At 58.0% G+C, this 8,754-nt stretch overlaps 1 long non-coding RNA gene across 1 annotated transcript; it reads left to right on the top strand.

The window, feature by feature from the left end:
- The first annotated feature begins 1,300 nt into the window (after positions 1-1,300).
- Positions 1,301-3,057, top strand: LOC129143919 (uncharacterized). Its single transcript, XR_008547849.2, has 2 exons — positions 1,301-2,433; positions 2,540-3,057. It is a non-coding gene; the product is annotated as an uncharacterized LOC129143919 (long non-coding RNA).
- Positions 3,058-8,754: the final 5,697 nt, after the last annotated feature.

The raw sequence follows: 8,754 nt of genomic DNA, 5'->3' as shown, positions 1-8,754 counted from the left end.
CCTGCAACCCCCACATCGTCCTTTGACCTTGCCTACGTGACCCTAACCCTCAGGTCACCCTGCAACCCCCACATCGTCCTTTGACCTTGCCTACGTGACCTCGGGTCACCCTGCAATCCCCACACCGTCCTTTGACCTTGCCCCACATGACCCTAACCTTCGGGTCACCCTGCAACCCACATCGTCCTTGACCTCGCCTACGTGACCTCGGGTCACCTGCAACCCCCACATCGTCCTTTGACCTCGCCTACGTGTCCTCGGCTCACCCTGCAACCCCCACATCGTCCTTTGACCTCGCCTACGTGACCTCGGGTCACCCTGCAACCCTCACATCGTCCTTTGACCTCGCCTACGTGACCTCGGGTCACCCTGCAGCCCCACACATCGTCCCTTTGACCTCGCCTACGTGACCTTGGGTCACCCTGCAACCGCCACATCGTCCTTTGACCTCGCCACGTGACCTGGGGTCACCCTGCAACCGCCACATCGTCCTTTGACCCGCCTACGTGTCCTCGGCTCACCCTGCAACCCCCACATCGTCCTTTGACCTCGCCTACGTGACCTCGGGTCACCCTGCAACCCTCACATCGTCCTTTGACCTTCCCTACATGACCGTAACCCTCGGGTCACCCTGCAACCCCACATCGTCCTTGACCTCGCCTACCTGACCTCGGGTCACCCTGCAACCCCCACATCGTCCTTGGCCTCGCCTACGTGACCTGGGGTCACCCTGCAACCGCCACATCGTCCTTTGACTCGCCTATGTGACCTCGGGTCACCCTGCAACCCTCACATCGTCCTTGACCTTCCCTACATGACCGTAACCCTCAGGTCACCTGCAACCACATCGTCCTTTGACCTCGCCTACCTGACCTCGGGTCACCCTGCAACCCCCACATCGTCCTTTGACCTCGCCTACGTGACCTGGGGTCACCCTGCAACCGCCACATCGTCCTTTGACCTCGCCTACGTGACCCGGGTCACCCTGCAACCGCCACATCGTCGTTTGACCTTGCCTACGTGATGGCCCCATTACTCCTTCGGTCGGAGAGAAATCGTCCCCAAACCCTGGCCCCGCCTCCCCTCCGAGCCCTCCTGGCTCTGGCTGAGCCGGGCCGGTCCACACGGCTCAGACCGTGACAAATGTCCAGCAATAAATGCAGCCCTGGGGTCGGTGGCAATCCCTGTCTTTCTTTCAGATTGTTTTTCTGATGGTCACTACAGGCACTTCCACAGAAGATTTGAAAAACACAGAGGAGTTGAAGAAAAATACAACTTGCGTGCAAAGCCGTCTCCTCCGAGCGCGCCGCCATGATTCCCGGTGGCTTCTTCCCGCGAGTCCTTGCAGTTGCTTCTCGCCCGACGTCCCCGCCTTCGGGGGAGCACTGACTCGGACGCACCCGGCCGGGGGTGGTTCTCTCGGAGCCTGGGCTCGGATGTCTCTGGAGCTCGGGTCAGGGCTGTCTGGGGCCCGGCGTCTGCTGAAGGCCCAGAGCCTCGCTCCATCCCGGGGACCCCGGGTCGCCGAGGGCCGTGAGGACCCGGCTGCTCAGGGACCCTAAGGACGTCGTCAGGCCCAGGCCCTGTGCGCCGCCCTGGGGTGTGAGGGCCGGCAGCCATGTGGCTGCTGAGGAGCTGGGTGGGGGCCGCAGCGGCCTCCAGGGCCAGGGTCAGGGTCCGCTGGGCCCGAATCAACCAGGCCGGCCGCAGAGGGATCGGGCTCTTCCGCCCGCCCCCACGCCGCCCCAGCCTGTGCGGGGAGCCGGCGGCCCGGGTTTGGAGGCAGAGAGGCCACGAAGGCCTGAGCTCCTGTCGTCTCCTCACGCGGAAGGTCCAGAGCCCACTCCGACCAGCATTCCCCGTGGAAGTGGCGGCCTCTCTGGGTGGGGGTCCCTGAGCTGGTCCCCACAGTCTCTCACCGGCCCTGGGAGCGGGGCGTTTCTCTTCTGTCCTTGCCCCCTGCCTGACAGGCACTTTGGTTTTCATCCTCCCTTGGAAATGCTCCCTCTGGAACCCGCCTGCCCCTGGCCCTGTGCTCAGCCCGGGGGTGCCGGCCTGGAGCCAAGGTGGAGCCGGGGTGGGCTCCGGAGGACGGACCGCAGAGGTGGGCTGGGAGGCGCTGGCGAGCACGCAGCTCCTTCAGGCTCGTCCCAGCCTCACGTCCGGAGTCACCGCAGCAGAATAGAGTCACAGCCTGGGTGTGCGCTCCCTGGACCTTCCCGCGTGAGGAGGCAACAGGAGCCCATGTTCATCATTTTGAAGAATCACAGATTTTGAGTCATGCCAGGGGCTCCGGTGAAAATGTCATGGGAAGCCAGCCCTCCGCGTCTAACATTTCAGCTTGAGGGTGACCGGGAGCTCTGGGGTGGCCCTAGACCTGGGAATGGGCTCCCAGGCGCAGTGGCAGGCATTTCTCTTGCTTTTTCTTTATGAGTAAGTGGCCTGGCTATCCAGTGAGCAGTTTTCACGATTCATTTTATATAAGAAAAAAATTAACTTTCTCTTTATCTGTCCCCTACTTTTCTCCATCTCTCCCCAGTTGACCTGGGCTGGCCATGTCCCCGTCAATGCAGCTGGTTCTCAAAGGCCCCACTCTTCCCCACGGCTCCGTTTACCACCAACCCGCTTGTCCCGTCGCACGTAGAGGCGGACCTGCTCCTCCTGAGAATCCAGGAAGGAACTGAAGAGACGACGTTGCTTTCTGATCTTTCTCAGGCCAGAGGAAGTTTGTGGAGCCAAGTGATATTCCTAATTCGAACTTTATTATGTAATTATAGTACAAAACATATTATTTTTCTCTTTATTTTCCTCTCTCAGTTAATGGTAAATTTTATTGCATAAATAAATTACACATGCTGTAATTCATGCCTCGCAGCCTACACACCAATTAAATCCGAAGCTGACACAGTCCACACACAATTACATGGAATCTGCAAAGTGAAAGGATCATGTATTTGCACTGCGGTAACAGGCAGAGCCATTTAGCGACGTGACGGCTGTAAGTGGAGGGCAAGCGGAGTCTGTGCTCGGGGGTGATTGATGGGCCCCGCGAGAGGCGTGGGGACAGCGCGTTGCCTCACATCGAGCTGGGCAGTGCGTACAGGACATCGCACATCTCAGGACTCACAGGCGGCACCCACAGAGTGTCCCAACAGGCAGGAGGGGTGTCCAGGCTGAGCAGAGGAGGCAGCTGCTCTCTCCACCCAGAGGGACCCCAAGGTCATAAATCCCCAAATAAACGGCCGTCTGAACCTCCAGCTTCAACTGCCTGGCCAAATGTCCCTGTCCCGCTCTCGGGATGTGGGCCTGACTGCCAGCCTCTGCAGAGGGGCCCTCAACTCGGGCCACCCTCAGGATGGTCCCTGGTGTCCTGGGGAGGGAAGATGGAGACCACACTATGCTAAAAGACTCCTCCATCCCTCCTTCTCCCTCCCACTTCTGAGGATGCCTCGTGGGTGCAGAGTGCACAGCACAGACCTGCAGAGAACAGGCATCTCCTTTCAGCTCCTGCTGCCTCCGGCTCCTGCCTCTCCCTGTGATGCCTCAGGGTTCCCCCGGCCAGTGTGCTTCCTGGCATGGTCTCCCCCGGGGTCACTACTGGGGGTCAGTGCCTGGGAGGTGGAAGAAAATGAATACGAAAAACCATGGAAGACAGGGAAGTGGTGTGGAGGGACAGTGTACACCCAAAGTCAATCACTGGCCCCTCCTGCAGATTAAAGGGAATACCAGTGGAGTTAAGGAAGGAGCTGGAGCTGCACCTAGGGCAGGGAAGCCACAGGACGCAGGTTTATCTACAGTGCAGGAATGTCAGCATGAATTTGTAGAACCTGATCTGAGCTCAGGTGTAATCAATTGTATTCCATGGGACCCGACTAAAGCCATTCTATGGATAGGAATCGTAGGTGTTGTTTCTTTTCCTAAGGTAGCTCCTATCTGGATAGAGTCATGAAATAGCTGAGAAAAGAGGCTCACCGCAAGGGTCAGACCATGCCAGAGCCCAGCTTTCCACGGACGTGATCTTCAGTAAACCCATTGCCCATTCCAAAGTCCTGGCCATCTCTTGCCACAAGGAAAAAGAAAGATGGCTGAGAGTCCCTAGAGGGAATTAGAATGAGGCCGCAAACAATTGTCTGCAGGTCACACTGAGTGGAGTCAGAGGCTCAGGCTGTTGCTCAGGCTAGAGAAAAGTCAGCCCCATCCAGGAAGGTGACTGCTGCCATTCATGGCCACAGGGCCCATGTTGCCAAGAAAGTGCCCACACAGCCCTCCAGCTGCAGAGCTGCAAGCTTTGTAAACAAGAGGTTGCTTTGTTTATCTTTTTCTTTTTTGAGATGGGGTCTTGTTCTGTTGCCCAGGCTGGAGTGCAGTGGCACAATCATAGCTCACTGCAGCCTTGAAATCCTGGGCTCGAGCAGTCCTTCCACCTCATCCTCCCAAGTAGCTAGGACCAAAGGCATGTGCCACCATGCTTGCTAATTTTCTTATTTTTAGTAGAGACAAGGTCTTGCTATGTTGCCCACTCCTGGGCTCAAGCAACCCTCCCACCTCAGCCTTGGCGAGGTTGATCAACGTGAGTCCTGAAGGCAGCTTATTCTCAATTCAGTCAGAGATGCAATCTTTACGTGTGCCTGGTCTCCATGCCCTGAACCACTGGGAGCTCCAGATGGAGTCAGGAATAGATTTTATCCCCAGAAAACACCGTGGTAGAGGCAGGGAAGAGGCCACAGTGAGCCACCAGGCGACAGAGGAGATGGGAATGCACCCTGAACCCCAGAGCATGAGGCAGCAGGGGCCACGAGATGGCCCTAGGCACAGCAGGTGTCACCCACGAGAAGCCTCAGGCAGGGGAGGTAAACAATGAGAGGCACAGAGGAGCCCTCAGTGCCTGCTGCTGAGGAAAGGAGCCAGTCTGGGAAGGATGCACACAACACGATCCCCACCCTGACCCCTGGGAAAGGCAGAACTCAGGAGACAGCAGGAAGAGCTGTGGTTGCCAAGGGCTGGGGAGCAGGGGATGAACGGGCAGAGCCTAGAGGGGTTTAGGTGGTGACATTCCCCTGTGTGATGCCATAGTGGGGAACGCATGTCACTTTCCATTTGTCCAAACCACAGGATGTGCCGCAGCAGGCATGAGCCCTGTGCACCACGGACTCCAGTGAATGACAGCAGCATTGGCAGGACTATGACAAACGCTCCACTCTAAGGGGACACTAGTAGCAACCAGGGAGGCAGGTGGGGCATATGTGGGAACTCTGCACTTTCTGGTCACTCTTTCCATAAGCTCAAAAACACTGTAAAAACTAAAGTCTATTACAAGGAAGGGAGGGAGGGAGGGAGGGAGGGAGGAAAAGAGAGAGGGAGAAAGATGAAAGAAGAAAAGAAAAGAAAGAAAGAAGAAAGAAAGACAGACAGGAGAAAGAGAAAGAGAAAGAGAGAGAGAGAGGGAGGGAGGGAGAGAGAGAGAGACCAGGTGCGGTGACTCACACCTTCAATCACATCGCTTTGGGAGGCTGAGGTGGGGGGATCGCTGGAGCTCAGGAGTTCGAGACCAGCCTGGACAATGTTGTGAGACTCATCTCTGCAAAAAAATGCAAAAGTCAGCGAGGTATGGTGCGTGCCTGTGGTCCCAGCTACTCGGGCAGGAGGATCACTTGAGGCCAGGAGTTCAAGACCAGCTTAGGAAACATAGTGAGACCCCATCTCTATAAAAAAATAAAACAAAAATGTTTACATGGGAAAGGAAATGGGGAGCAAGGTGACGGTGTCTTGTGGTGGGACCCACGATTTCATTCTTCCTGCCAGGAAGCTACCTTCAATTCTTTCTCATGATTTTTAGAATATGGATTGTTCTTTTAACATGATGAAACACATGCTTGCTGGATAAAAATGTAAAAAGCAAAGATAGATGGACTGGATGTGGCCCCTCCCCTTCTCTCCAGGGGTTGCCAAGCAGGTGCCCGCCCTCCCCCAAAGGGCCGGAGAAGCCGCTAGAGGGGCTGGCCCTTCCCGGGCCTCTGGTGCCAGGGGTGTGTGGTGTGTGTCACACAGTGGCCTCAAGAGTCTCGGCCAGGAGGCACCTGAGCTGGGTGCAAAGGGGAGGCCAGCAGGCTCCCTGCAGGCGGTGGTCACTGCCACCGGGAGGTACATTCCTGTCCCCATGTAGAAGGACGGGAGGGCAGCAGGAGCTGGGCATTTCCACGTTCACACGGGGCCCAAGGATGCAGGACCAGCCCATCCTGAGCGTGGGCCATGAGGGGCAGGGGAACCTGTCACCACCCAGGCCGGGAGCTTCTGGGACATGCCAGATGGCCACTGCACGCTGCCCTCCCCACCTGCAGAGCCTCCAGTGCAGGCCAGCGAGGTCACACGCCCGCTCTGGCCAGCAGACAGGTGTCATCTGGCAGCCGCCACTCATGTCCTGCAGCAGAGGCAGCGGTGTGTGTGTGGTGGGCGGGGGCGGGGGCTTCCAAATGCCATAGGGGCAGAGGCACAGACGTGCCAGGGAGAGGTGAGGAAGGTCACCGCTCTGAGTCCAGGCCTCCCAGCTGTCACCGCAGACGCGGGGCCTAGAAGGAAGGAGCTCCCTGGGAAACAGAGTTTCCCAGGAAACGCAGAGCTCCCCGGGAAGCTCATGTCACTCCCTGGAAGCTCCAGAAAGTTCCGTGAGCATCAGGTGTTGAAGGCCTAGGCTGCAGGTGAGGGTCGTGTACCTGAGTGCGTGTGGGAGGCGGCTCTCTGCGGAGCTGCGTGGCCAGTCTCCCTCCGCAACTCTGCAGAAGTATCCAGGGATGTGGAGATTCCTACCCATTCAATTCATTTGGAAAACGCCAGGTGTGACGTTCCGAGTGTCACAGTGTGGCTGCCCAGGGCCTTGCTAGAGTAAGGCTGTGTGTAAGCAGCAGTGGTGACCTGCAAGTGCTTCCTGAGCAACGCGGCCACCCCGCGCCACCGCGCAGACCCCGCACCCGTCATCCTTCCTTGCTGTGGGAGGGAAGCGAGGCACGGAGGGCTGTATGAGCAGCAGGGCCAAGAGCAAGCCTCACGGTCCCTGAGGCTCAGCTCGGACGGAGTGCCCCTTTCTGTGTTCACCGTGAAAACCTCCAACGTCACTCAGAGAAGAGCCCTGCCCCGAGCACCCTCATCAGCGGCCTGAGCCACTCCACCAGAGTGGGATATGGCTTCCTGAGGAATGAGAGGGCGGAGACAGGGGACGGAGGAGATGGGAGGTGGGAGGAGAGGAGGGAAGCGGAGAGAGGAGGGGGGAGCAGTGCGTCTCTCCTGCTCCTTCCTGCAGCAGCACTCACCCTTTGTGCCCCGGGGGCCAGGTGTGGTGGAACAGGACCCTCCCTGCGCAGGTGCGCTCCCAGCCGGAGGAGCCCGACATTCCTTCCCTGTAAATCCTTCCGCACCAGGCCCCAGCGCCTCGTGAGAGGGCGCAGGAGGAGGCTGCAGGGAGGAGGCTGACCACCAGCTGCCTGGGAAAATGCTGGGGCGGCCCCTGGAGTAGCAAGGAATGGGGGTGAAAGACGAACGGACGGGGTCCTGCTGACTCAGGACTGCCTGGACGCGGGGAGGGCTCCCTACAGAGCAGCCGAAGAACCTGATCTTCCCCCTAGAAACAAGAGCAAAGGGCTTAGTCAGGAAAAACAAAACAAAACAAAGCAAACAATAAACAAAAGCAGTGGGCCCACCCCTCTCCTCACCCTCCCCTCACCGAACCCCACTTTCTCTGGGCGGCCCTCCCAGGTCCGGCTGAGTTTGCAGAAGCGGAGCCTCCGGGCAGGTCTGGGCTTGCTGAAGCTGATGCCCTCTGCTGTGGCTCAAGACCCGGGCTCCCTGGGAGAGAGCTGAGCAGCCAGAAAATTCCAGAACAGGTGCTGCTCCGCATTTCAAATCCTCTCTGGACACAAGGACACAAAGTATCAGCCTCTAAGTAGACCCAAGAACCAAACACCGGGTCAGCTGGCGACACACAGAGTATACACACACATTCCTACATGCACACGTGCATGCACACAAGCCCACGTTCACACGTGCACACATGCTCATATGTTCACACACATGTGCACACACAGGCTTGCCCCATGATTCAGTCGAACACCGAGAGGGCTGATGACTCTTGTGTTCCAGGTTTTCTCCATGTCCGGGGCAGGGGAGAGTCGCTGCTGGCCCTGTCACGGTGCATCCTGACCCACCCCAGGACCCCATTGTGGAACACAAAGCTTGTCCATAAATGAATGCGCGCTCGGTCTGATTGTCAAGGAGCAGCTCTTCTGCTCTGGAGCACCAGGTTCCGGTACTGGCTGCAGGCCTGTCATCCAGCCCACGCACTGGCAAACATGTGAGCAAAAGGCTCAGGCTTCTGCAGGCCAGGCTTACCTGAGAGTCGGGTTGTGCTGGATGTGTGTGTATCAGCGTGTCTGGGTATGTGCTTGTGTGTGAGTGTGGAGCATGTGCACGTGGGTGTGTGTGTGCATGCTTGTGCAAGTACAACACACGTGCAGTGTCCTGGGGATCACATGCTGAGGACTGCGGTGAAGGCTCTCCCGGTTTTGTGGGCTTTGGAAAGAGGCACAGCCACAGCCTTCTCTTGGCAGCAGCCACCAACCCAAAGGCCCCGAGGAGGAGGGAGGGGATCCGTCCTGGATGACTGTCCCCAAAGCAACACTTCTTGGCACAGCGACAACCCAGCCAGAAGCACAGGTCCTGTGCTGTTTAGTTTGGTCTGAAATAGCCCATCAACCCCCTTTGGCA

This window comes from Pan troglodytes, chromosome 4 (genome assembly GCF_028858775.2).
Source record: "Pan troglodytes isolate AG18354 chromosome 4, NHGRI_mPanTro3-v2.0_pri, whole genome shotgun sequence".
In the NCBI taxonomy this organism is placed as follows: domain Eukaryota; kingdom Metazoa; phylum Chordata; class Mammalia; order Primates; family Hominidae; genus Pan; species Pan troglodytes.
Note: the sequence above shows the minus strand (reverse complement) of the source record. Positions and strands in the feature narration are given on the sequence as shown.